At 40.8% G+C, this 8138-nt stretch overlaps 1 long non-coding RNA gene across 1 annotated transcript; it reads left to right on the forward strand.

Annotated features, from left to right (window-relative positions):
* The first annotated feature begins 783 nt into the window (after positions 1 to 783).
* LOC18105990 (uncharacterized) lies at positions 784 to 7176 on the forward strand. The gene is made up of 3 exons (XR_002978297.2): positions 784 to 890; positions 1168 to 1355; positions 6432 to 7176. It is a non-coding gene; the product is annotated as an uncharacterized LOC18105990 (long non-coding RNA).
* Positions 7177 to 8138: the final 962 nt, after the last annotated feature.

Below are 8138 nucleotides of genomic sequence, written 5' to 3' on the forward strand. Positions count from 1 at the left end.
CATAGCATTCGTTTTTCATCTTAACTGCAGGCTAATTGACTATTTCAAATTGATACATAGATAATCCATGCATCTTGTGATATATATATGGCATTAGACTACAATAAGCTCCATTGCTCTCTTAACATAAACAATTATCTCCAACACAGAATGATTATTTTTTTGTTAAATTAAAACCTCTAGCGAGGACATGACCACAACTAAGGCACCCCTGCAACACTTTGTCTTGTTTACTTGTTTTGGCTGGCTTCCTCTAGGAATTATCAAAATCCATTATCCTCTACACCAATCCAAACATTAAAATAACATAGTACGTTGTGTGATTTTCAATTCCTTACAAAAAAATAAATAAATTAAGTAGCTAGGACAGATGAAATGAGTTGATAATACTCTTGAAACAGTTGTATGCAATAAAATGCAATCCTACGTATGCAATAAAAGGAAAGAGAATCAGAGAGAGAGAGAGAGACCATGCACACACGACTTGAATTAATTGGGAAGGGAAGAATGAAAAGGAAGTGGTGGGTGGGAAAATCATCTTTTCCAAGGAAAGAAAATCCAAACAAAGTTACCTGTAAAACCCAGGTAGCTTTGGCTGTATCTATGGAGCTGTATGTTACCTAAAAGCCGCTGCTGCCGCCTTCTCTACCACCTTTCTTTCTCCTGAAGAATCTTCTTCTGTCTTCTGTCTTTCTTCTTCCTCCACAACCCCTTTAAACCCCACACCCCCCCTCCTCTACGTGCTATTCTTTGCTTGCAATCAAAGCCTGAAACAATATTCATACAGACACCACACATACAGGGAGAGAAAGAGAGAGGTAGATTAATGGTTGATCTCCCAGTTATTTGCTCATCTTCCAGTCTTGTGTCATATCTTCTCTTCAAGCACTGTAAGTGTCTAAATATTTCTGTGATTGAATGTTGGTTTATAAGCTTCCATATTATTACAATTATCTAATACAATCAAGAATCAATCAACTTTTCTTGAACATCATTATATATCTAAGTCTAGTCTTTTAAATTATGGAGCTGCTTAAGAAAAAAAGTTTCTATATTTCGTTAATCAGTTATGTGTTTATAGATGATAGTAATTAATTGAGATCACAAGGTATGTATATATGGCATTGATGCAAGGCATTTATTAGATTGTGTACTAATTTTTTGCAGGTTAAGATGCTCGAGACTGCTTACTACCAGCTAGAGCTAGCTACTCGGTCTGAAAGAATGGTCTGCCTGGCTCCCTGAATGCCATCTAGGAAGCTTGTCAAAGAGTGTTGGCAACCTCTCTAACTGGCATGAGGGGAGTCATGCAGGCCCAACTACAGCTTACTGCTACCCGATATTGAATTCATGAGGTACAGCACCACTACCGCCAAGTAAATTCCTTATAACATAATATAATTGCCTCTGCAGCAGCTAGCACTGCTACTAGCTACTTACTGAATGAGCCTAACCTCTCAAGGAATGGTATTGTGAATCATGTACTATACATTCATGAATGAGGTAAAATTAGATACCATTAATTTCTAATTAAGTTACTTAAAGAAAACTGAGCTTTTTAGCCATTTTATCAGAGATTGATATCAACATCCTGATTTCCTTTCAAGTTAGTTATAGCTATCATCTACTGTCTTTAATGCCATATCTGAATAGCAAGTACAGCAGTAACAGTATTGTTCTAGCTAGCATACAATGAAGTTCTTTTAATTAATTTGAATCTGTATGATAAAGTATGGTCACGTCAATGACTTGTTTGAAGCCCTAAATTAATTAGAGAATTGATAGAGAGGTGAATTATTCTGATCACATATTTACACATAACATCTCTTAAAAGCAATTTTGGCTTGTTATACAATGTTCTGGTGGCACTTTTAGAGATTTGTGGCTTCGAAGAAGCCATATAATGAAGGGCACTTGTTGTGGGCCAATCTACTAGAGCAGACCATTCAAATCTCGACAACCATTGAAAGAGATTGATATCCACACCTGTGTTCTTACTGATGATTAGGAGCTTTCTTTAATACAATTGTCTGTTTCAGTAATGCCAGTACTCTTCAACCTTCTTATAATATTTAAGCCATCAAAGCTTCAATTTCATGGCTTTTGAGGAGCAATATATTCCTTTATTTTCTTTTAACAAACTGGTAAGCTTCTAAAATTGTAGCAACTTCTTGTTTGAGTCTAGTACAGTACAGTACTTTTGTCGTTGTTGCACTTTAATTTTGTTTTAGTTTAACGTGGGTGTCCGGGTTAGCTTGCGCGTACCTCGACTAATCCCACGGGCCCTGAAGTTAACGACCATGTAAGCCTCCAGTGGCCATTATATGAGCAACCGCAGGGCTCGAACCTGAGACCACAGAGAAAACAAACCTCTTAGTCCCAAGCTCTTACCACTAGGCCACCACCTAAAAGTCGAGTCCAGATTGCGTTGCCAAATTTGACTTGGCAAGACACAAGACAGTGACCAAACTTGAAGCATCGTCCAAGACCAAACTTCAAAATATAGAATCAATCAACAGTATTGTCTCACACAGTATATAGATGTAGCCAGTAGCCCACACATACATTAATTTACATAATTCATTCATCAATTTATAAGCATGGTCTCAAAATCCTGCCCCTAAGTTTTCCTCTAGAATTATATATTTCATTCATATATTTATATAAGTGGTCTCAAACTCCTCTCCCTCTGTTTTCTTCTATATATATATATATATATATATATATATATATATATATATATATATATATATATATATATATGCAGCCATGTACGGTGGTTTTCGAGGGCTCCTCTGTGGTCGTATGTGTTGGGGATTCCCGCCGGTGATGTTGTGATATTTCCTCAAAGGAGGCTAAGCACACTGACACAATATTTTACGTGGTTCGGCAAATCGCCTACATCCACGGGAGAGAGTCATTGTATTAGAGATAGAGAAAGGATTACAACACAATACATGGAGGAGGAGGATCACATCCACTCAAACTCAACTCCCAGCTCACACACTCTGCTGCATATAGCAGCAGGGCTGCTGCCCATGGCAGCAGCTCCTCTTTCTCTCTTCTTCTCGTCACTTCACTCTCACACACTCTCACATTTGCTCTCAAATAATTATGCCTCTTTTATAGGCAAATATGGTCAACATTGGTGGGACAAGGAAGCCTTAAAACATGCCACCATTTGTGGCATTAATGGAGCAACCACTTGCTTAGTGGTGGGGTATTGCCACCAAATGACAATATCCTAACAATCACCCCCTTTGCCATTTGTGTGGGTAATTGTCCTCTTGCTTCTTCAGCACAAGCTTGCATTCTGCAGCTCTTCCAAGCTTCCATTCTGAGAGCATCTTCAACACAACATTCCCCTTCGAGCGTATCAACCATGCTCAGTCCGGAATGATTTTTCAAGCCTTACACCAAGGCTTATAACACCCCCTCAAACGAATATTTCCAAGTGCGACAGTCATTGAGTATTTCAATGTGATCACAAGCTCACCACTCTTCCAAGAGTCTACTCATCCAGGAGTTGCGTCTGCCCTCTGTTCCACCCTAGGAACCACGCCTTGCTTCTCCGTGAGTCTCTCGCTCTTAGTCGTAAGAGTCCAGGTAGCTTTCCACCTTTAACCATGGGGGCAGCCCATTAAAGGTTGATCCATATCTGTCTTCATACTCTGAGTATTACAATGCCATTACCGAGCTCACCACCTTGACAAGAGTCAACTCGTACCCGGAACCTGCGCATGCCCTTTGCTTCTTCATAGCAGCCGCGTCTTAATGCTCCACAAGTCACCCACTTATTGTCCAAGGCAAATGTCTTATAGCTCATTGATCTTTAGCATGAGGGCAATATCCATGAAGTCAATCCTGTATTTGTCTCCATACTCATCATAGCCACTTCATTGGCTATACACCTGTCCACTCATATCTAGCCATCACATTGGCTCTGGGGTTGTTCTGAACTGGGCTCATATCATGACCCTCACACCTTCTATAAGGTGTCTTCGCCGGTTGTCATAGGGCGGTCTGAACTGGGGCTTCTATCATGGCCCTCACACCGTCTCTCTAAGGTGTCTTCGCCTGAACTGGCTCATATCATGACCCTCACACCTTCTATAAGGTGTCTTCGCCGGTTGTCATAGGGCGGTCTGAACTGGGGCTTCTATCATGGCCCTCACACCGTCTCTCTAAGGTGTCTTCGCCTTTCATCATAGGCGGTCGCCTTTTATCACAGGCGTTTGCACCCCCTCAATTAGGTGCCTCTGCAACAGCTCTCTTTCCATCCTTGCATGCATTGGAAAGGTCTTCGCCTGTTGTCTTCATCAAGAGTACAAGAGACTTCTTGTTGTACAAACTTTAATAGTCTCTGCTCTGAGCTTCATCTGGGAACACTTCTTCTCCTTGCACCTGTTGTCTCATTACAGTACCTCATTGGATCCTACGGGTACTCCTACACAATCTCCGTATGCCCTCGTGCAATTTCTATTCTTCAGATTTCTCCCTATTCCTTGCTTATGTTTGACAGCAGCTCATCCTGTCATAACACCTGTCCAAGTCAAAATAGGGTGCCAATCTTTATCCCCTTGCTGTATTTCTCTTCCATTATCAAGGTCTTCATCAATTCTCCCCTCGAGAAATCACAGTCACCGAATCTAACTTCTTTGGAGAAATCACCTCTCCATCAGATCCTTGAACATACGGAACCCAACTGTTCCCTTGTGCCGTCGTCCTACTAGTCTTCAACTGTTTCATTACAAACTGCTATATATACGAAAATAGTACCGTATGGATAATCCTTCCACTAAGCAAGTTCCCAGGAAAGATTGAAGGGGTCACTACTGGTCCCGCTTAAAACCCAATCTCCTAGATAGAACTTCTTAGGCCATATCTATCCATCGTACTGTCTTTCCGTATATACAACCATTTGCTAGCTTTATCCCGGCTTTCCTTTACAAGTGATCTGGAATATACTGGTTTAATACATGATTTCTCAACATCTGGCGAGACTACTAGTGCTTAGATTCGTCAAGATTGGTCTTCGTCAATTTTCACTCTACACCTCTAATTGTCCACATGATCGGGTGTCCAGAATGTCCCAATTTTGCCTTCCTTCAAGGCAGTTAAAATTCTCCCCACTTAGCAGTTCAGCACATGTAATTGGGCAAACATGTGCACCTTCATCTTCTTCATCTCCATTGACTTTCAGATGCCTCCTGATCGGGCAATCTCTTTTGTTATTTCACCACCGCCATTTTTGGTCTCAAATCTCAACGATCGGACCGTACCAATACATCCAAAACGATCAAATTAGCTGGAAACAAGTTTGAAATCGATCAAATCGCATTTCAGACGGCTAAGATTTGATCAAAACAATTCTGGCCTGATGAACGGCCCAGATTCAATCTCAGATCCGGTTGCACGTAGACTCTGCTGCACAAAATCTTATCCCTCGGCTCGCGGCTCGGCTCGGCTCAACTCGGCACGGCGCAGCTCGGCTCGTGGCTGGTGATGTGGCAGGTGGGTCCCACTGTGTTGACGTGTCAGCTGACTGGACGCTGACATGTCATGCCAACTGTGCATGATGGAGTCATGCTTACGGAATGATGACGTCATTCTCATCCGGGTCTTCCACGTGGGTCGGGTCATCTGGTATTCGGGTCGGGTCAGCCCATCCGGGCAAAGAAGACGCGGGTGACGCGTGGCGCGCGTCTGTGCGCGTGGGCAGCCACCCTGCCGGCGCGTGACGGCGAGTGCGGATGTTTCCGACGTCCGATTTCGACGCGGTTTTCAACAGTGGCTTCGTCTCTTTCTCCTCTACACAGTGGTATAGTCAAAACACAATTTTGACAACTTTCATTTTTGAGCAAAATCAAACACCCCTTTAAACCATGTGCTCTGATACCAATTGTTGGGGATTCCCGCTGGTGATGTTGTGATATTTCCTCAAAGGAGGCTAAGCACACTGACACAATATTTTACGTGGTTCGGCAAATCGCCTACATCCACGGGAGAGAGTCATTGTATTAGAGATAGAGAAAGGATTACAACACAATACATGGAGGAGGAGGATCACATCCACTCAAACTCAACTCTCAGCTCACACACTCTGCTGCATATAGCAGCAGGGCTGCTGCCCATGGCAGCAGCCCCTCTTTCTCTCTTCTTCTCGTCACTTCACTCTCACACACTCTCACATTTGCTCTCAAATAATTATGCCTCTTTTATAGGCAAATATGGTCATCATTGGTGGGACAAGGAAGCCTTAAAACATGCCACCATTTGTGGCATTAATGGAGCAACCACTTGCTTAGTGGTGGGATATTGCCACCAAATGGCAATATCCTAACAGTATGTCAGAACAGAAATTTTCAAATCTTTCTTTCTTTGTTTTGGTTGCTTTAGATGAATTGAGACAGTGAATATTTTCCACCCAGGGAAATGGCCAAGAAAGACCTTTTGATTTCCTTCGAAGTCTCATGCACGTGGGAAGCTACCTTTGAACTCGATGCATATTCAGTATTTACTTCATCAGCTATATGTGTAGCCTACACGTTTCTTACAGTTTCCCAGGAAGCAATGAAGTCAATGATCAAGTCTTCTACCATGAAGGGACATGCATATTGAATTTCATCCTTTCAATGTACAAATTTGAACTTGAAGCTTTCTAGGAAAAACTAATTCCAAGTCTTAATTGTTTTAACATTCGGATGAAGACATTTAGCAGTAAAATCAACAATTCGATGAATAGTAGAGAGAGATTGGAACAATTTGGATAGGTGATTGATGATAACATTGGAGCAAACAGTATCGTAGGAAGACCAAATTAAAATGATAGATGAGCGTCCATACATTGAGAAGAAGGCGTCAAGCAGTCACATGGACATGCATGATCGATGTGTATTTAATGTTTAAGGTAGACCTCCCCTTTCTGTGACATTTTTACGTGCCCTTTCTAAATATTATTCTACCTCTTATATATGTATATATAAACTTGTATATGAAGTTTGAAAATGGACAGCAAAATAATCACCTCCCTCTTCCTCTCTCCCTCCCTTCCTTCTATACGTATAGGTTCATAACTCATAGAGACCAAGCTTTGAATTATTTCTTCGCAATTTGGAATTTCTTAATTTGTTCTATCCATAACAAGTAGTGTGATCAGAAGATGACGAAGGTAAATTTGGCAGTAGAATATATATATATATATATATATATATATATATATATATATATATAATTAATTTATGATGTATTTTCTTCTTCCTTCTGTTTTCAATTTTCTTGTTGGGTACGTACTTGTGCAGCAAAAAATAGTGCTCAAGGTACAGATGAATTGTGAGAAATGTAGGACTAAGGCACTCAAGGTTGTGGCAGATGCGGATGGTAACTAAGTGACTAAGTACTGTTGAATTGCTTCCAAATTAAAGGGCTAATTTTTTATTTTTTCTTCTTAATTTTGCTTTCTCTGGGAACATGCATGTGAATGTCAAATATTAATTACTGTTGCATGCAGGTGTGAGTTTTATGGGATTAGAAGGTGAGAAGAAAGAAGATATTGTGGTGGTGATTGGAGAAGGAGTTGATGCTGCCAAGTTAGCCAGCAGCTTAATGAAGAAAGTTGGGCATACTGACATTGTCTCAGTGTTGCATGAGTATTAGTGGATAAGAAGTAGACAAGGGCCCATCTTGTTTGCTTGTGGTTTAGCCTTCTCCAAAGAAGATTGCTAATCTCTGTTTTATTGGATCTTGTATGGTGTCAAGAGTACTTGTGATATATTATTATAGAGTTAACATTGATAAGTTACAAACAGTAGAATATTACTAAATCAAAAGGGCTAAAACGTAGTTAAAGCTATTGGATTCTGATCCTACCTTATGTCCTTGTGATCGAGAGAGGAATCACTAGAAATGAATATCATGGAAAATCTTGGCTCTAAGAATTTGGTTGCCTGGGGAGGTAGGTAGCTAAGGTAGAGTAACACCCCTTTCATCACACATGCTTCCATAACACAATGTTGGAGATCATCATCATCATCTTTCAAGACTGATCAACGGAGTGAAGGTGGATTTACTATGTATGTCCTATCCTGTCCGGTCTTATTGCTCGATCCTGCCATAAAACATCTGTGTCTTCTCTTATA

This window comes from Populus trichocarpa, chromosome 16, assembly GCF_000002775.5.
Source record: "Populus trichocarpa isolate Nisqually-1 chromosome 16, P.trichocarpa_v4.1, whole genome shotgun sequence".
In the NCBI taxonomy this organism is placed as follows: Eukaryota; Viridiplantae; Streptophyta; class Magnoliopsida; order Malpighiales; family Salicaceae; genus Populus; species Populus trichocarpa.